Below are 21,838 nucleotides of genomic sequence, written 5' to 3'. Positions count from 1 at the left end.
AGGGTGTCGGTTGAGAACACGAGAAGATGAGGATAGGGACTGCTCTGTGCAAAATCATTTCATAGAACAGGTAAGTAGAACATGTTTGTTTTGTTTTTGTTTTTTTTTCATTTGTCCATTAGTATCACTTTAAGATAGAAGGTTGCTGGTCACCGTAGGGATTCCCAGACTAGGCAAGGGAGCCAATCACTGGAACTTTGTAGAGGGTAAACCCATGCCGGTCATTACACTCTGTGTACTATTAGAAAATGAAATATCTTCTCCAAAGGAATCTGTGTAAGACCCAATCCTTGTCCAATCATCACCTGGAAGGGTCAGGCCTTGTTCGTAGATCCTAATCTCACATTTCCCCCGATAGCACTTGCAAACCTAATCTGGACGTTTATAGAAATAATAAAACTGTTCCACGGCCTTGCTGCAGGTTCACCTAGACAAAAAAAAAAAAGCAAAGTCAATTTGAAAAACTGCAGAGGAAAGTAAAGACAAGCTTCACTGTATGGTGGTTTGAATTCTAATACTTTTTTAATTATTAGTCATAAATTGTTTCCAATTTTCTGTGAAAATTAGACTTGGTAATTCATCATTTCTTGTTTATAGAGTAGAATTTGCTGATGAAAACAATGTGCTAAACTTATTGATTCATGACAATTGTTTAATTATTTATCATGGCAGAATTTTATTAGCATTTTTAATATTGCAGATGTGTACAAAGGCTAAGAAGTTATGTGCGCCTTTTTGTTTTGTAAAATGAGGTTGAGATGACTGTGTGTGTCAAGACGGGGAAGGTTTATGTGTACCAATAAAGTTATTGATGTTGAATTCGATGTCTCATGGATCTTTGTATGATGGAGGGAAATGAACATGCTGTTATATACATGTTGGATTAGGTGACTTCTCATTCAAATGCTTCTAGAAATAGACCTATGAATTGAAAGTAGACCCATCACAATTAAAGTGGACCCGTCATACTGAAAAATCAGGGGCTACATAATCAAGGATTTATTATTTATTCTGATACTTCTTGAGTAGACCTCTATTCCCCAGTAACCTGGCATTCTAGGAGCACCTAATACCAAACCAAGGTTTCTCAACTGGTTTTATCAAAGTTCCTTCAAACCAGGGGTGCTAAGCTCCACCTATAAAACTCTCTCCGCTGTCTATACTGCACACCTTAAAGCCCACCTCCAGGCAAAAATGAAAATGTTCCCAATCCTCCCTCCTACACCCTCTCTAATCTGTTAGGCCAGCCATGCTCAGATAGATTTCCATGGAACCCTAGGGTTCCTCTAGAGCAGGGGTGTCAAACTCAATTTGATCAAGGGCTGCATCAGCATTATGTTTGCCCTCAAAGACTGGTTGTATCTCTAAGACTAGATGTCCAGAGCACCCCCCCCCCTTTACATTAGATGTCAAGAGCCCACCCACCATCAGAAGCTAAGAGTCTCCCCATCCCTTACATTAGAGTGCAGCCCCCTTACCTTGTAGTTGGTGGCAGAGCAGAAAGTGCATGGTCTGGAGGAGGACCAGAGAGGGGCTGAAGTGTAGCATTTGTAGGAAAAGTTCTGTCCTCTGGGGGGGGGGGGGGCAGAGATGAGTCTATCCCTGGCTCCACAAAGAAGCGTAGAATCTGAAGGAGGAGTTCTGTCCTCCTCTCTGCTGCCAACTGTTGAGACAAGGTGGGGAAAGCGATGAGAAGGGTGCCGCAGCTGCAGGAGATGTGCAAGAGCCACAAGAAATCATCCGGTGGGTTGGATTCAGCCCTTGGACCTCATGTTTGACACATGTGCTCTGCAGGTAGCTAGTGGTTTCTTGTGCTGTGACTAATTATCCTCCCATTTGATGGTGCCTTCAGGACCAACATCATTTGGCAGAGCCAACAGCATGCCGTCAAGGATCTTTACAGCTATCTGTAAGGGTGGCATTCTGACCACCACTGTAAAGAGACCATTCTTCCTACCAGCTACTTATGTAAGGGGCATTTTTCCCACTGACCCCTCCACATGAGTTGGTTTTAGCAGGGGTTCCTCAAGACCTGAAAATTATTTCAAAGATCCTGCTGGGGCAAAAAGGTTGAGAAAGTCTGCTATTTTGCTGTCCTACCTGTTGTAGTAAGATACTGTCTGGGGTAATTCATTTTTCTTATTGTGGGGGTCACCGATCCAGATTATCCCTCTCCGTCTCCATCCCTATATGGGAAGTCAAATCGGCCATAGCTCCGAGACCCGCTGGCAACCTCTGGAGGAACCTTAGACTTCCAAGGAACCCTGGTTGAAAATGACTACTGTAGAGTGTCACTTGAGTGACAGATCTGAGGCTGCTGACATCAAATCCAAGGTGGTGGTGCTCAGCAGAAGGAAAGAGCTCATCTGCTTGGGTTCGGTTCATAAATAGTTTTGCAAATCTTGTTTAATGGTAAATGTTGATGGGGAGTTGCAAATCTTATGATCCAGTCCTGGCCATTTGTAGGGCTAGAGAAGTCTTTGCATTTACTCAATGACTGCAAAGCATTCTTTGACTGGATGAGGTGGAGAGGCAGGGCAGTGATGTCACGATCTCTACCTTGTCCAATTAGAGAACACTTTGTACTTACTGAGAAAAATGCAACGTGTTCCTTAAATGGCAGGGGAACCGGAAGTTAGTGGAGATCACTGGAGTCTACTGCAGGTATCTCTAGCTTCTAGAAAGATCCTACAGGTATGGCACTTACATACAGCAGCTACATTGGTCCAAGCTTGGCCAATGTAACAATACAAAATTTGCGCTACCTTGAACTCAGCTGTTGTTACAATGTTACACTTGTCTTTTCCCGATTTTGCTTGATTGTAACTTTTGCAATATGTCTTTTATCCTCATAAAAATGTTTTTGGGCAAAAAGGGTAATGTATATCTAGTTTTATGTATCCCATATTCATATCCCTTGCTGGGAACTGCAACATGTAAACGCCAGGCAATGTGCGCAATTCATATCTGAGAATTCTTCTCTCTCTCTCTCTTTTTTTTTTTATTTATGCAAATTGGTGTCTCCATTACGGCCGTACATCTCTCAAAAAGACTCCCAGGCCACCAAAACTAAAAGGATAACTTACTCGTGGCAGATTGATGCCAGCGCGAGAAGAGCCTAATCGTTAATGGTAATAGTGTTTACACAGTGGTTAAAAATTACACGTGCGTCCTTTCCGTCGGAGAGCAGCCTGCGAGTTAACTAATTAATTTAATTTATTAATGAACGCCCGTCACCGAGAAGAAAACAAGTTCTGTTAACCGGCTCGTTCAGTGCCGATCACCGCTTCATTAACTTAAGAACATCAACCTGGTAAGTCGTCGCCCAACCTCCCCCCTTCCCCTTTACTCTCCTCGATGGATGTATAAAGCTTTGACTGTATCACAATACAAAGACTGAGAAGAGAGCCAGTTGTAATGCTGATGGGTCCTTGAGTGAAATAATGCTCGACAAAAGCACAAAGATTTGTGCGTCAAGGCAAGATGGAGGAAACAAAGAGCGCCGCTCTTGAACCGGCGATCGGGTTAAACGCACAAACGGTTGCACATGGGATTGCTTTTCAATGGGAAGAGAGAGAACAACATTGATGTAACCAGAGAATTTTCCAACAATGATTGACTGGAAACTCTAGAGGTTGTCATTTTATAAATAGAATTTAATGTGTTTTGTGTTTATTTTTTCCCCATTTTCCATAGTGTTGATATATTTTAAAGAGCTGGGTGGCAAACACTTGATCATGTTTATTAGTTCCGGCCTCAGAAGAACCAGCCTTATTTAAAGGACAACGTAAGGCAGAATTTCTGTAGAAAAGTTCCAAACATAAATCCAATCCCCAAAAAATAGATATAAGTCACTCAAATCAAAAATTGTGTAAGTAAAGTCACTGTAACAAAATTGTGTCTGGTCGCTCAGGTCTGAGCACTGGATCCTTGGAATAAAGGGAGGTGGTCAAATGTTCTCCCATACCTCTACAGGATATGCCTATGGGTCCCAACAGGCAAATGGAACAATGGAGCACATGGCAGTATCATTGGGAGGTTGGTCATCTGTCAAGAGAACCTGTCACTTAGCCCTGAATTGGAGCTCCATATAGCATATTCAGTACATTTGGACAAGCTAGGATACTTGCAATTCTACCAAAATTCTTATATGAATATAAGTACGGTATCAACTACCACTAATCTAACCAAAATATCCTTTCACATAATAGAAAAATCTTTCACCCTTGAAAGTGCAAATCAACACACAAAAATCTAATATGTAAATAAATATCCTCCACACCATATATCCCAATACTAAACCCCAAATAATTCCAAACATAAATCCAATCCCCAAAAAATAGATATACGTCACTCAAATCAAAAATTGTGTAAGTAAAGTCACTGTAACAAAATCATGTCCAAAATCCAACTTATCGAATCCTTTGGTGCTGAGCCCCTCCACTGGCTCTTAAAAGGACAGAGAGTACCTCAAAAAAAGGAAAAACTCAGATAGTGCATTATCTTAATAAACAGATCAAAAAAATATATCATACCCTTTTCCATATACATAAATGCAACCAGGGGCGGACTGACAACTCATGGGGCCCCCGGGCAATAGGGGATCATGGGGCCCCGTGTGCCTTGCCCAAACTCAAAAAAGCCTATGAAAAAGGTACCAGGGGCATCACATGGGGCCCCTTACTGACCCCGAGCCCTCGGGCACTGCCCGAGTTTCCAAATGGTCAGTCCGCCCCTGAATGCAACTCAAAAATAAGTGAAAAATTCATAAAGTGCAAAAAAAGTGAACACTGTGCAAAATAGGACAGAGTGACGCACTATCACCTATTTTGCACAGTGTTCACTTTTTTTTACACTTTATGAATTTTTCACTTATTTTTGAGTTGCATTCAGGGGCGGACTGACCATTTGGAAACTCGGGCACTGCCCTAGGGCCAGGGGTTAGTAGGAGGCCCCATGAGATGCCCCTGGTACCTTTTTCATAGGCTTTTTTGAGTTTGGGCAAGGACACAGGGGCCCCATGATCCTCTATTGCCCGGGGGCCCCATGAGTTGTCAGTCCGCCCCTGGTTGCATTTATGTATATGGGAAAGGGTATGATATTTTTTTTTGATCTGTTTATTAAGATAATGCACTATCTGAGTTTTTCCTTTTTTTGAGGTACTCTCTGTCCTTTTAAGAGCCAGTGGAGGGACTCAGCACCAAAGGATTCGATAAGTTGGATTTTGGACACAATTTTGTTACAGTGACTTTACTTACACAATTTTTGATTTGAGTGACGTATATCTATTTTTTGGGGATTGGATTTATGTTTGGAACTTTTTTACACTTGGAATTATTTGGGATTTAGTATTGGGATATATGGTGTGGAGGATATTTATTTACATATTAGATTTTTGCGTGTTGATTTGCACTTTCAAGGGTGAAAGTTTTTTCTATTATGTGAAGGGATATTTTGGTTAGATTGGTGGTAGTTGATACCGTACTTATATTCATATAAGAATTTCAGTAGAACTGCAAGTATCCTAGCTTGTCCAAATGTACTGAATATGCTATATGAAGCTCCAATTCAGGGCTAAGTGACAGGTTCTCTTGACAGATGACCCACCTCCCAATGATACTGCCATGTGCTCCATTGTTCCATTTGCCTGTTGGGACCCATAGGCATATCCTGTAGAGGTATGGGAGAACATTTGACCACCTCCCTTTATTCCAAGTATCCAGTGCTCAGACCTGAGCGACCAGTCACTAGTATTAGTATTCCATGACCCACTGATAATGTTGCGCGTCTCCATTTTTTAAATCACCAGTTGGAATCCATGGACATACCCAGTCCTTTAACGTATGGGAGAACATGTGACCACCTCCCTTTATTCCAAAAATTCAGAGCTCAGACCTGAGCGACCAGTCACTACTATTAGTATCCCATCACTCACTGAAAATGCTGTGCGCTCCCACTGTTTTATTTGCCTGTTAGAATCCATGGACAGATCTGGCCCTTCAAACTATGGAAGAACATGTGACCACCTTCCCTTATTCCAAACATCCAGTGCGCATGTAGGCAGGTGCAGTTTACTCTCCCCTCTGCAGATGGCGCTGTGTAGCTGGCCCCTGTACAGAAGGAATGGAGGATGAAAGGAAATTTGTTCCTGTGAAGCCTCTGTAGGTGTCACCAGGGGATCAGTGGTCTGAATGGATGCTGCAACACTGGATGACCTTAGCGGCCATCTTTAATGAGGGAAATGCAATAAATGGCATTGCCCCCACTGCAGTTCGCATGCATTTGCAAAGTGGATAGCATAGGGACATGATCCACACTTTATGGGGACACTGTAATTAGCCCACGGGAAATGTTACTAATGAGGAGGAACAGAAGAGAGGTATTGCTGCTGGTTATATTCTCAGCTTTTAGTGCAGGAACTACTCCAATGCGCCAGTAACATTGCTGAGAGCCCTTGTACCCATGTTACCTGTGATATTGATACTTTGGGATTGTAAAGTTAACACCTTGCCACTGTTTTCCAAGTGTTTGTTTTTATTTCCACTATACCAAATGTTGATTGTGTCATTTTTTTCATTGTCTTTGTGTGCCTTTCCTCCATCTTGGATACCAATCAACTGGCCACCCACTGATAATGCTGTTGGCATCCATGCTGATAATTCTTGTTGGCATCCATGGACATATGCTGTCATTCAAAATGTAGGAGAACATGTGACCATCTCCCCATTCCTAAAAATCCAGTGCTTGGGCCTGAGTGGCCAGTCAGTAGTATTAGTATCCCATGATCACCCACTGATAATGCCCCACTGTTCCACTTGCTTGTTGGAAACAATGGACATATCCAGCCCTTCAAACTATGGACATGTGACCACCTCCCCTCATTCCAAGTATCCAGTGCTCAAACCTGAGCAGCCAATCACTAGTATTAGTATTCCATGACCCACTGATAATGCTGCGTGACTCCATTTTTTAAATCGCCAGTTGGAATCCATGGACATACCCAGTTCTTTAAAGTATGGGAGAACATGTAACCACCTCCCTTTATTCCAAGGATCCAGTGCTCAGTCCTGAGCGGCCAGTCACTAATATTAGTATCCCACCATGCAACGATAATGACGTGCATAACCCCCCTGTTCTATTTGCCAGTTGGAATCTATGGACATACCCAGTCCTTCAAACTATGGGAGAACCTGTGACCACCTGCCTTTATTCCAAGGATACAGTGCTCGGTCCTGAGTGGACAGTCACTAATATTAGTATCCCACCACGCAACGATAACGACGTGCATAACCCCCCTGTTCTATTTGCCAGTTGGAATCTATGAACACATCCAGTCCTTCAAAGTATGGGAGAACCTGTGACCACCTGCCTTTATTCCAAGGATCCAGTGCTCGGTCCTGAGTGGCCAGTCACTAATTTTAGAATTCCAACACCCACTGATAACTCTGTGCATTCCCATTGTTCTATTTGCCAGTTGGAATCAGTGGTGTATTTAGGTTTTGTGCTGCCCTAGGCAACAAAGATCGCCCCCCCCCACACACATACACACACACACATGGAGAGACCCTGACACCTACCAACACCCCGCTCCCCCATGAAGAGTACCTGATATTGACCAACAACACCTCAGCCCACCACCAGAGAGAGCCTTCCACTACCACCGCCCCCCATACACTGGCAACTCCCCCCACCCCAGCAAGAGAGAAGCATACACCATCAAGCAGCTCACAGCCTCTCACAGATCCCACCTGGCCCCCATGCTGTGTGTGTCTCTTCTTCCATCCCTTCTTTAGGGAGGTGGCGCTGCTCCCCTGAAAAATGCCGCTGCCCCCCTGAAAGATGCCACTCTAGGCAAATGCCTTGTTTGCCTTGTGGTAAATACACCCCTGGTTGGAATGCATGGACATATCCAGTCCTTCAAGATATAGGAGAACATGTGACCACCTCCCTCTGTTCCATGGATCCAGTGCTCAGTCCTGAGCGGCCATTTACTAATATTAGCATCACACCACCACCACTGTGCATCCCCATTGTTTCATTTTCCTGTCAGAATCCATGGATATATCCATTCCTTCAAGGTATAGAACAAATGATCTCCGACCTTTATTCCAAGTATCTGGTGCTCGGATATGATTAGCCAATCACCAGCATTAGAATTCCACGACCCACTGAGAATGCTGTGCACCCCCATTTTTACATTTGCCAGTTGAAATCCATGAACATATCCAGCCCTTCGAACTATAGGAGAACAAGTCACCTCCTCCCTTTATTGCAAGGATTCAGTGCTCGGTCCTGAGCAGCTAGTCATTAGTACTAGTATCATACCGCCCACTCATAATTCAGTGCCTCCCCACTGTTCCATTTGCCAGTTGGAAACCATGGACATATCCAGTCCTCCACGGTATAGGAGAACATGTGCTCACCTCCCGTTATTCCAAGTATCCCGTACTTGGACCTGAGTGGTCAGTCACTAGCATTAGTATTCCATGACCCACCGAGAATGCTGTGCACCCCCATTATTCCATTTGCCAGTTGGAACCCATAGACATATCAAGTCCTTCAAGGTATGCAGAGCATACAGTATGACCACCTCGCCTTATTCCAAGGATCCAGTGCTCGATCATGCGCAGATGTGCCACAAGGGATTGCCAGGATCCGAAGCCCTGTGGCATAAAGGTCATTCTACCCTAAGCGAAAAATGTGTAAATTTTGCTTTGCAGCTCCAAAAATCCAATAGATTTAAATGAAAATAAACAATATCCAAATATGAGAGTTTCAGTACAAGAAGCGTGCTGATTGTAGGAGAGAGCAGAGTGACAGAGCGATGCCCTCATCAGTCTGCTGCTTCTCCCTATACTGCCCAGTCACAGGCTGGGGGAGGAGCTAGACCTGCAAGTTGTACAGAACTGCTGCAGAGAAAAATGAGGTCTCATGTCCTGTCTGTCAGGGTTGTGCGGTGTGGCAGAGCTGTGTAAATCTTAGAACTGTATGGACAGAATTATAAATACTTTGGCCGGTAAAACTGCCCTGATATATGTATTTCATCTGTGTTTGTGTCTGAATTTCAGCTTTCAATATAAAGAATCCTTTCTTTTCCCCAGAAAGCTGTATGTTGTTCTTTTTTTAAGGCGGTATACCGTATAACACAATTCCATTGTTCTTTAGATGGTTTGGAAACTACGCATAAAAGCAATTTGCATAAATTATAAGAAACAAATTATTTATTTGGACCAAAGCGGAGCCTACTACCCATGGACCCAGATGGCAAAGCAATGACCAAGTCTTAGTATCTGATCCATGCCAAGTAAATATGACTGCGCTTATGGCCTGAAAATATTAGAGAGCCAATTTATGAAAAAAAAAAAAGGCGTCTGTACACTTCACTGCTCAAAGGAAACCGCGGTCTGCGCAGAATATCAAACGCGTTACATCCCAAGAACCCGTAACCATATAGGCAAAGATAATTAACTTCTATTACGCCGTTCCCAGGCCAAAGTATCCTCCACTTAAATACCTGCCATAGAATGACTGTATTATTTTAACAGATATTTCAACTTTTAATCATTATCCTGTTTCCTGGTAATTATTTTCTGGGAAAGAATTGAAATCGGAGATGTAATTTTTATGCGCTTCCTGCTAATGTCTTTATGAGCGAAAAATTCCCCCGTCTAAATGCTTTATCAGACGTCGAGGATTGCTCGTATACAATGGCTGTGTGCTTTAAAGGGGACCTGTCTATGGAAAGAACAGGATGATTGCTGGGTTTCAGATGGCATCAAATGTTTCCTCTAATACATATGCTGTATATACTTTATATATATATATATACACACACACTGCTCTAAAACATTAGAGGAACACTTTTTAATCAGAGTATTGCAATAAGCCAATGCTACTCCTGGAATATTGATCTGGTCAGGTAAGTAGTAGAGGGGGTTGGTAATCAGTTTCAGCTGCTTTGATGTTAATGATATTAACAACAGGTGCACTAGATGGGCAACAATGAGATGACTCCCAAAACAGGAATGGTTTTACAGGTGGAGGTCACTGACATTTTTTCCCTACTCATCTTTCCTGACTGTTTTTCACTTGTTTTGCATTTGGCTAGGGTCAGTGTCACTACTGGTAGCATGAGGCCATACCTGGACCCTACAGAGGTTGCACAGGCAGTCCAGCTCCTCCAGGATGGCACATCAATACGTACCATTGCTAGAAGGTTTGCTGTGTCTCCCAGCACAGTCTCAGGAGCATGGAGGAGATTCCAGGAGACAGGCAGTTACTCTAGGAGAGCTGGACAGGGCCGTAGAAGGTCCTTAACTTACCAGCAGGACCAGTATCTGCTCCTTTGTACAAGGAGGAACAGGATGATCCCTGCCAGAGCCCTACAAAATGACCTCCAGCAGGCCACTGGTGGGAATGTCTCTGACCAAACAATCAGAAACAGACTTCATGAGGGTGGCCTGAGGACCCGATGCCCTCTAGTGGCCCTGTGCTCACTGCCCGGCACCATAGAGCTGGATTGGCATTTGCCATTGAACCCCAGAATTGGCAGGTCCACCACTGGCGCCCTGTGCTTTTCACAGATGAGAGCAGGTTCACCCTGAGCACATGTGACAGACATGAAAGGGTCTGGAGAAGCCATGGAGAACATTCTGCTGCCTGTAACATTGTTCAGCATGACCGTTTTGGTGGTGGGTCAGTGATGGTCTGGGGAGGCATATCCATGGAGGGATGCACAGACCTCTACAGGCTAGACAATGGCACCCTGACTGCCATTAGGTATGGGGATGAAATCCTTGGACCCATTGTCAGACCCTACGCTGGTGCAGTGGGTCCTGGGTTCCTCCTGGTGCAGTGGGTCCTGGGTTCCTCCTGGTGCAGTGGGTCCTGGGTTTCTCCAGGTGGACGACAATGCCCAGCCTTATGCAGTGAGAGTATGCAGGCAGTTCCTGGAGGATGAATTATTACTACCATTAAATGGCCCCCACGCTCGCCTGACCTAAATCCAATAGAACACCTCTGGGATGTCATGTATTGGTCCATCCAATGCCACCAGGTTGCACCTTAGACTGTCCAGGAGCTCAGTGATGCACTGGTCCAGATCTGAAAGGAAATACCCCAGGACGCCATCCGAGTACCATTTTGAGTTGCTGCAATGAAATGTCAGCAAAATGGACTATCCTGCTGCATACTTTTTTCACTTTGATTTTCGGGGAGTCTTTGAATTAAGTCCTCTGTAGGTTGATAATTTTCATTTCCATCAAACGATGGGACATCCTTAGGTTCCTAACACATTACCCGTCCATATCAGTATAGATATCCAGCATGATATTTTTCTCCATTGAGATCTGATGTGTTTTCAAAGTGTTCTTTTCATTTTTTTGAGCAGTGTATATATACACTATATTGCCAAAGGTATTGGCCCCACCCTCCAAATCATGTGAGTCAGGTGTTCCAATCCCCTCCATGGACACAGGTGTATACAATCAAGCCTCTAGGCATGCAGACTGCTTCTACAAACATTGGTGAAAGAATGGGTCGCTCTCAGGAGCTCAGTGACTCCAAGCGTGGTCCCGTGATAGGTGGTCACCTGGGCAATAAGTCCATCCGGGACATTTCCTGGCTACTAAATATTCCACGCTCAACTGTTAGTGGGATTATAACAAAGTGGAAGCAACTGGGAACAACAGCAACTCAGCCACCAAATGGTAGGCCACGTCACATGACAGAGCGGGGCCAGCGCATGCTGAAGCGCACAGTGCGCAGAAGTCGCCAACTGTCTGCAGAGTCAATAGCTAAAGACTTCCAAACTTGGTGTGACCTTCAGATTTACACAACAGTACATAGAGAACTTCATGGAATGGGTTTCCATGGCCAAGCAGCTGCATCTAAGCCTTACATCACCAAGTGCATTGCAAAGAGTCAGATTCCGTGGTGTAAAGCATGCCGCTACTGGACTCTAGAGCAGTGGAGACGTGTTCTCTGGAGTGACCAGTCACGCTTCTCTGTCTGGCAATCTGATGGACGTGTCTGGGTTTTGGCAGTTGCCAGGAGAACAGTACTTGACTGACTGGATTGTGCCAAGTGTAAAGTTTGGTGGAGGGGGAATTATGGTGTGGGTTTGTCTTTCAGGTGTTGAGCTTGGCCCCCTAGTTCCAGTGAAGGGAACTCTTAAGGCATCAGCATACCAAGACATTTTGGACAATTTCATGCTCCCAACTTTGTGGGAAGAGTTTGGGGATGGCCCCTTCCTGTTCCAACATGACTGCCCACCAGTGCACAAAGCAAGGTCCATAAAGACATGGAGGAGCCAGTTTGGGGTGGAGGAACTTGACTGTCCTGCACAGAGTCCTGACCTCAACCCTATAGAACACCTTTGGGATGAATTAGAGCGGAGACTGCGAGCCAGGCCTTCTCGTTCAATTTTTAAAAAGAAACAATATTTATGACTTTTTGCTATAAAACATGTCCAGTAAAAAAATGTAAAAATCTAATTCCATCATAAATTTAGGCCAAAAATGTATTTTGCTCCATTTCTTTGCTAAAAAAAAACCCCAATAATTGTAAATGAATTGGTTTACGTGGAAGTGATAGCATCTACAAACGGCGGTATATACAGTACAGTATACTGGAATTTTTAAAAAATTGTTTTTATACTAGTAATGGCGGCAATCAGAGACTTATAGCGGCACTGCGTTGTGCATTCTGACACTGGGGGGGGGGGTGACTAACTGCCACTGACATCCCCAGTGGCTCTGATAAAGTGATCAGTGGTAATAAAAAGTATTGACACTGTACTTATGACACTGGGCAGGATGGGGTTAACATCTGGGGCGATCAAAGCGTTAACTGTGTGCTGTTTTACTAATTTGTCTGTGTGTGCTTTACTGTGTAAACACGCTGCTTTGTATGGCTCCCCCTGGCGCGTTTCGTGCTCATGCACATCTTCACAGGGATACACGTATCTTTTGTCTAAATTGCTTGTTCTATTAAACTACTACACCATGTACTCTACTATGAGATCCGTGTGGTGAGCTCTTTCCTCATAGGGCTCACTTCAAGCTAACGCTCCTATCCATTTCTGAAAGTGGTCTGCGGAGGTCCTGTTTGGTTGGAGGTTTCTGTTTGAGCCGCATATTCTTTACTTTCTGGTGAGTGCATAAGGGTGGAGGAGTTTCACTGAACATCAGCTCTGTTTTTTAGATGCATAATAATTGTGAAACACTTCTAATGAAGAATATCTGGTTCCAGTTCTACGTTTACTAGCCAATTGCTAGCCAATGGAGCAGCCGATCAGACCGATCTGTGTATGATTGACTGCTTTGGAGGTCAGAGAAGAAATCTGGGGTCTAATAGACCCCAGATCTCTCCATAGAAAGGACCTGTCATGGCCCATGCTATCCCAAGGGATGAACAGCATCCCTTGTGATAGAAATGAAAACTTGAGAAAGCACATGTGTGCAAAATAAGTCACCCTGGTAACCGGCCATACCTCCCCTGCTTGCGGCAGTACGCTGGGCTTCCCCTCCGTCTCCTGTCTATCGTAGTGGCATCATCCCAGGACACTGCGATCACATGGTCCCTGCATCTGACAGGCTCAACTCCATTCATCACCCTTGCATATCATCCCCGAGCAGACGGGCCGTCCACCTGACCCAGGCACTTCCTCCAAGCCACAGGCTCAAGTGTTTTTATGTTCCATTATTCCAATAAAGGTTTGAGCTAATGATTTCCAGGACCCCAGAGGAGGCTTGTGTCCAGAGGAGGGATCCTGGTTCCATGCTGTCTGTCAGATCCATTCCATTTAAAGGGGCAGTACAGTGGCTAAATGGTTAGCACTTCCGCCTGGCAGTACTAGGGTCGTTGGTTCAAATCCCACCCCTGCACCACCTGCCTGGAGTTTGCATGTTCTCCCTGTGCCTGTGTGGGTTTCCTCCAGGTACTCCAGTTTCCTCCCATACTCCAAAGACATGCTGGTAGGTTAATTGGATCCTGTCTACATTGGCCCTAGTATGTGTATGTATGAATGTAAGTTAGGGACCTTAGATTGTACACCCCTTTAGGTTAGGGACTGATGTGAATGTATAATATACAGTTGCAAGAAAAAGTATGTGAACCCCTTGGGATTACGTGGAGTTTTGCATGAATTGGGCATAAAATGTGCTCTGAACGTCATCTAAGTCACAACAATAGAAGAACACAGTCTGCTGAACATATTACTACACAAACATTAGATGTTGCCATGGTTTAATTGCACATAACATGTAAACATTCACAGTGCAGGGAGGAAAAAGTATGTGAACCTTTGGACTTAATAACTGGTTGACCCTCCTTTGGCAGCAATAACCTCAACCTGTAGTTTCCTGTAGTTGCAGATCAGACCTGCACAACGATCTGGAGTCATTTTGAACCACTTCTCTTCACAAAACTGTTTCAGTGTAGCAATATTCTTGGGATGTCTGGTGTGAATCGCTCTCTTAAGGTCATGCCACAGCATTTCAATCGGGTTGAGGTCACTCCAGAAGGCGTATTCTGTGCTGTTGCAGCCATTGTTTTGTTGAATTACTTGTATGCTTTGGGTCATTGTCCTGTTGCGTCACCCATCCTCTGTGGAGCTTCAGTTGGCGGACAGATGGTCGTACATTTTCCTGCAAAATGTCTTGATAAACTCTGGAATTCATTTCCCCACCAATGACAACAATCCATCTAGGCCCTGAGGCAGCAAAGCAGCCCCAAACCATGATGCTCCCTCCGCCATGTTTCACAGTGGGGATGAGGTTTTGATGTTGGTGTGCTGTGCCTTTTTTTCTCCACACATAGTGTTGTGTGTTCTTCCCAAACAACTCAATCTTGGTTTCATCTGTCCACAGTATATTTTGCCAGTAGTGCTGTGGAACATCCAGGTGCTCTTTTTCAAACTTCAAACGTGCTGCAATATTTTTTTGGACAGCAATGGCTTCTTCTGTGGTGTCCTCCCATGTACTCCATTCTTGTTTACTGTTCTCCTTATTGTAGATGTGTCAACAAAAATGTTAGCATGTGCCAGAGATTTCTGTAGGTCTTTAGCTGACACTCTGGGATTCTTCTTTACCTCATGCAGCATTCTGCGCTGTGCTCTTGGAGTCATATTTACAGGACGACCAAGCCTAGGGAGAGTAGCAACAGTGCTAAACTTTCTCCATTTGTAGACAGTCTGTCCTACCATGGACACATGAACATCAAGGCTTTTGGAGATACTTTTGTAACCCTTTCCAGCTTCATGCAAGTCAACAATTCTTGATCGTAGGTCTTCTGAGAGCTCTTTTCTGCGAGGCATGGTTCACATCCGACAGTGCTTCTTGAAACCAGTAAACCCAAAATAGGTGTGTGTTTTTTAAGGGCAGGACAGCTGTCAGCAACACATCCAATATCATCACACTGATTGGAGTCAAGGTTGGCTCACTCCTGGCTCCAATTAGCTCTGGGAGAAGTCATTAAGCTAGGGCCTCACATACTTTTTCCTCCCTGCACTGTGAATGTTTACATGTTATGTGCAATTAAACCATGGCAACATCTAATGTTTGTGTAGTATTATGTTCAGCAGACTGTGTTCTTCTATTGTTGTGACTTAGATGATGTTCAGAGCACATTTTATGCCCAATTCATGCAAAACTCCACGTAATCCCAAGGGGTTCACATACTTTTTCTTGCAACTGTATATATATATATATATATGTAAAGTGCTGCGTAAATTGATGGCGCTATATAAGCACCTGAAATAAATAAAGGTGGCTTCCTGCAGATTCCTGTTTAACATATTGAGCGTTACTTATGCGCATCTTATGCGCATTTCTTACAATCTTCCACACGGATAAAGCCACACAGAATTATTTGATACCACTTGTGCATTAGGACCTGTTTGGAGCATTGTATGCTGACCTGATTGTGTCAAGCCTTCACTACTTTATGAACACTTTTTTGATATAAGACTTTCACAGTTTCACTTATTTTATTGCGCCCATCATAGCGCTTCATCCACTTTTATTTATTTCACTATATAATAATGATTTACTGATTTATTAATACCACCGAGAATTATTGATTTATTATTCTTTTTTTTTAGTTTATACTGTGTAATGTTATAGCACTGCACTGGTTTTTTTCTGATTTTCTGATGATGCCTGCTAATACTAATTGAGATTCTGGGATAAGTGTTGTCTTTTCCTTACGTTCAAACTGACACAAGTAATAATTGATTTTGCACATGCCAATTCTGTTTATGCTGTGTTACCAAGCTGTATTGAAGTTTGCTACTTAATTATATATATATATATATATATATATATATATATAATATTTAAAAATAAATATTAATGCGGTGCATGCATCAAAAAATAAAAATTCTAAATTAATAAACACATATAAAAGTCCAAATGATTCAGTCCATTCTTGTGATTACCACGTGAAAATAATTCATTGACATAGATTCACTTCGGTCTTCCAACAATCACCACGTGAATAATTATACAAAAAAATCTGTGTCGTGCTCCCCTCTCAGGTGTGCACTCACCAAACATAATTGCCTCCCATTCTCATGGTTGGCATGCTGAACTTTTAGGAATATAATTCTCCAAGAATCAGATTGCCCTTCAAACCATAAAATAAGCAAAGTGCAGCGCTAAAAGGACAATTTAAGAAGTTCGATCTCCAAAGTTCGATCGAAAATCGATCTAAACACACACATAAATGTTCATAGGATCAAGCAAATGATAAGTAAACACAGCTGAAATCGGATCCGGGAAATGGCAAGAATGCGCACTCACCGACCGCACATAGGGAATGCGCGGTTTTTTATGTATCCAATCAAACGAGTACCGATATCCCACAGGGAGAGATGTCCTCAAACGATCTGCTGGGCTAATATGGTCTCCTTAGTTTGGAATGGATCACTCACGGCACACGTCCCTTCCAGGTACAGGAATCCCTCCTCTGGGTGATAAGTAGCTGTGTCTGCCGACCCCTCAGTGGGGGGTAAAAAATGGAAAAGTACCCATAGTGTAGTATATCAAATATTTATTGATGAAGGAAGGGTTTGCAACCCAGGTCAGTAATGTTACTGGCAGTATGCCAGAGAACACAGAAATATAAATAAAAGTATGTTACTGACCCTTTTAAAAACAGCAAGCACCCAGACCTCCTCGTGGTCTGGGTGGTAAAGAGGCGTCACAGGCTGTCAGTTCCTCCTGAGGCCTTTCGTGCTAAGGCACATCTTCAGAGGGGATGCTGACAGCTCTGTGACAGACGCCAAATGAATAAATAGAGAAAACGCGGGATTCGCGCATGCGCAATGGATCGCCGCCCTTTTCCAGAAGACCATACAACTGCGCATGCGCGCACATCGAAGCGCCATTTTGCCACAGATATACAGAGCTGTCAGCAGTGGCATATCCAGCCAAGCTGACTAGACGCATATACAGCGCAATTGAGCCTGAAACATGGCTCCACGTTCCCAGGGAGGTGGGATAGCAAATTATTACAGTTTCTATCCTACCAGAGAGGTAGGATAGCGAATTCTTTTAACAATAATAAGGTAATAATGTCTCATTGGTAAATTCACCACAATGGAGGTGACACAATAAGGGGATGTTATAAATAAACCCATATAATGAAAAAAGCGCTCCGAGTGCCCAGATATCAAACATTAACAATATACAAAATGTCATACATGCAAGTGATTAACGGTCTATCAGAGAGCAAGAACAATTAAAGATAAAAACAGTATATGTCATATATCATAAAAACATATGTAAAAATGAATACCATATCATATGAGTGACATATATAACGAATAGATAAATAAATGGCTTATAATTATGAAATAGTAAGCCAAATAGGATAGCTTACAATAAAGTAAAACAAATTAAGTAGGATAGCTAAAAATGGACAAATTCAACTAGGAATAATGTATTAAGTATTGCATACCCCGCCCAATACTTGGTTCTGTCTTTAGAGACACCAACTTAATGCCAGGGATATAGGTTGTGCATGTGACGCACCTCCAATAAAAGAATATTTATGTACTGCTATATGGTGATTTCAAGTATTCACCACATATGTTGAATATTGTAAAACAATGACATTAATTCATCCTTGGCATATCTTAGGTGCTCAGGGTACAATGATCACCAACCCATGTAAAATATACATTTATATGAAACTAAGATTCCGACCAACAGTATATGGGAGGGAACGAATCCTTATGTACTAGTTCTTAGGTTTACACCAGGAGTACTTAAGGTAATGATGGTATAGATAAATAAAATAAAAAATGATATTAAAAATGAGTTTTAAAATTAAAATAGAATAGGATAGCATAGATAGAATAGAACAACCTAGACGAACAAATAGTCCAGAATTGAGATGCAGGACTAGTATTAGTCAGTCGTGAAATACACTCTGTGCAGGTCATAAATCAATAGACAAAAGGGCGGAAGGTGACTAAACCATACAAGAAGGGTAAAGTGACACATTAGTAGATATATAAGATACTAATTATTTGCTATATAGCAATTAATATCGATTTTGATATTGTGCCCTTTAGGGTGTAGGGTATCAAGTTCATACACCCATTTTGTTTCAGCTTGTGATACGGCCCTGGTTTTATTCAGACCCCTCCAATGTGGCGGTATTGTCTCAATTCCTACAAATTTGAGGGAAGAGGGGTCACAATTATGGAATAGCCTACAATGGTTCGAGAGTGAATGCTCTCTATAGCCCTTCCTGATATTAGCTACATGCTCTCGCAACCGTTCGCGGAGGCGTCTGGTCGTACGCCCCACGTATTGCTTATGACACGGGCATTGGAGAAGGTACACCACAAACCTACTATTACAGGAGATGAATTGGTTGATGGTGTATGTTTTACTGGTAATGGAAGAGTCAAAGTTGTTAATCCTGTTCTTCCTTGTACCATTGCATTTACAGATGACACATTTATTGCAGGGGTAAAACCCTTTTAATTCTCCAAAAAATGTAGTACCCGTCGGAGGGTTTATTGCATTAGGGGCTATCCGATGCCTAATTGCTGGCGCTTTTCGATAGATAATCTCGGGTTTGTCGGGTAGGAATTTAGATAATATGGGATCCAGTTTCAGTAGTTCCCAATTCTTTTTTATAATCCCTCCAATTTGTCTGAATTGTGTGGAAAATGTTGTTATGAAAGGACAGACCCTTGCTTCTGTGCGTCTTGGTCTGTTAGATAACATAGTGTTCCTATCATATTGGGCAACCATCTGTATTGTATTATCCAGGGTGTCTTCCTTATAGCCCTTTTCTAAAAACCTTTCTTTCAGTATTAGTGCTTGGTTGAAATAAGTATTCAAGTCTGTGCAATTTCGTCGAATACGCATAAGTTGACCTTTAGGAATATTATTCAGCCAATTAGGATGGTGGCAGCTACTTGTAGGAATGTAGCTGTTCCTATCGGTGGTTTTAAAAAATGATTTTGTTACAATTGTACCATTGAGATTAATGAGTGTAAGATCTAAAAAGTTTATTTCAGACTGACTTTATAGAAATGTAAGCTTGATATTCAACCTGTTGTTATTGAGGCTGGTAAAAAAAATTTTTAAGTGATTCCTCATCACCATTCCATAAAAGGATGATATCATCTATGTACCTTTTGTACATAACCAGTTCTGGCCAGTCTCTAGAATATATCATGTCTTCTTCCCAGCGGGACATGAAAAGGTTCGCCAAACTGGGGGCAAACTTTGCCCCCATCGCGACACCTTTGATCTGCAAATAGTAGGACTGGTCGAACCAGAAATAGTTGTGGTCCATTGCGAACGCTAGTAGTTCTAAGATAAAACATTTCTGTAATGGGAGTAAGTTGCCATAGTTCGTTAGGTAAAAGTCAATCGCTTCCATACCATCCGCATGCTCAATGTTGGTGTAGAGTGAAGCTACATCAGCGGTAACCAGGTAAGTGCTCGGTGATGTATTTAAAGTGCTGCAGATATTCAGCACTTGTTTTGTGTCCCGGAGGTACGATGGGGTTTGTACCACCAATGGCTGGAGATAGTGGTCTACATATTCCCCTATTTTAGAGCTAAGGGATCCAATCCCACTGATGATTGGACGACCTGGAGGATGGACTGGGTCCTTATGTACTTTAGGCAAGATGTACAATATAGGTAACTTAGGTGCTGTGGGACAAAGGTAAGCTTTCTCTCTCTTATTCAATACGTTTAAGTCATAACCTTTATTAATAATCTTCTTCAAATTCTTCTTGTACCCTATTAATGGGTCATGTGGTAAAGGTCTATATGTAGTATTGTCATTCAGAATGTTTTTCACCTCCGTCATGTATTGGACCTTACCAAGGATTACCACCCCACCCCCCTTGTCCGCTGGTCTGATGACAAGGTCCTTCCTTTCAAGTAAGGATTTAATTGCCACATTATCATCTATTCCTCCGTATGAGTTCCTAATAGGGATATTTCTAAGGTCTTTTAAGACCTTGTCTCTGAAGAGATTCACACAGGAATGAGTCTGGGGTGGTGGGTTATAGATGGATGCATTTCGCAGATTTGAATGTACGAAACCAATAGAGCCACTAGAAACAGCATTATTTATGATAGGATTACTATAAAAATACCGTTTTAAGGACAGCTGTCTAGCAAATTTATGCACATCAATATATGTGTCAAATTTGTTCAATTTTTTAGGGGGTGCATATTTCAGTCCTTTGTCAAGGAGGCGCAATTCATTGTCTGTTAAATATATATTACTCAGGTTAAAGATACCTTTACCCGCTATATTTTCCTCTTTTTTGGAGTGTCTATTCGTCCTCCTTCCCCCTCTTTTTCCTCTTCTAAACCTCTCCTTTTTTTCGAGTTGCCCTCCTCTAAAAAAGGCTGTTTAGGATATTGAGGTTGGCTTGAGTTTTTGGGGGCAGGGTTTTGAGGATTTTTCCGGTAGCCCTGGTTGTTACCTTGGTAATTCGTTTGTTTCCTTTTTTGAGGAGGATAATTAGGGGGAGGATGTCTAATCCCTCCATTTCCTCTAGTGGAGTTATAGTCGGGGTGATGATATTGGTAAGGATGGTCAGAGTTATTATATTGAGTTGATTGCCAGTTACCATTTCTTGGAGGGGTATAATAGTCAGGAGGGATTCTCTCCCTTGTAGCACTATTATAGTCATTTGGATGCCTATATAGTTCTCTGCAACCTACAGTGCATCAAGAGCCACCACACACAGACGGATCCTGGACATGAGCTTCAAATGTCGTATTCCTCTTGTCAAGCCGCTCCTGAAAAACAAACAACGTCAGAAGCGTCTTACCTGGGCTAAAGAAAAACAGACCTGGTCTGTTGCTCAGTGGTCCAAAGTCCTCTTTTCTGATGAGAGCAACTTTTGCATCTCATTTGGAAACCAAGGACCCAGAGTATGGAGGAAGAATGGACTTAAAAGGTGAAACTTTTAAGGATCCGTCTGTGTGTGGTGGCTCTTGATACACTGACTCCAGCCTCAGTCCACTCCTTGTGAAAGTCCCCAACACTTTTGAATGGCCTTTTCCTGACAATCTTCTCCAGGCTGCGGTCATCCCTGCTGCTTGTGCACCTTTTTCTTCCACACTTTTCCCTTCCACATAACTTTCTATTAATGTGCTTTGATACAGCACTTTGGGAACATCCAACTTCTTTTGCAATTACCATTTGAGGCTTTCCCTCCTTTATGGAGGGTGTCAGTGATGTTGTCAGGTCAGCAGTCTTTCCCATGATTGTGGTTCCTACTGAACCAGACTGAGAGACCATTTAAAGGCTCAGGAACCCTTTGCAGGTGTTATGGCTAAAT

Source organism: Staurois parvus, unplaced genomic scaffold, assembly GCF_062004578.1.
Source record: "Staurois parvus isolate SC_StPar_1 unplaced genomic scaffold, SC_StPar_1.0 ptg001614l, whole genome shotgun sequence".
NCBI classification, from domain to species: domain Eukaryota; kingdom Metazoa; phylum Chordata; class Amphibia; order Anura; family Ranidae; genus Staurois; species Staurois parvus.
Note: the sequence above shows the minus strand (reverse complement) of the source record.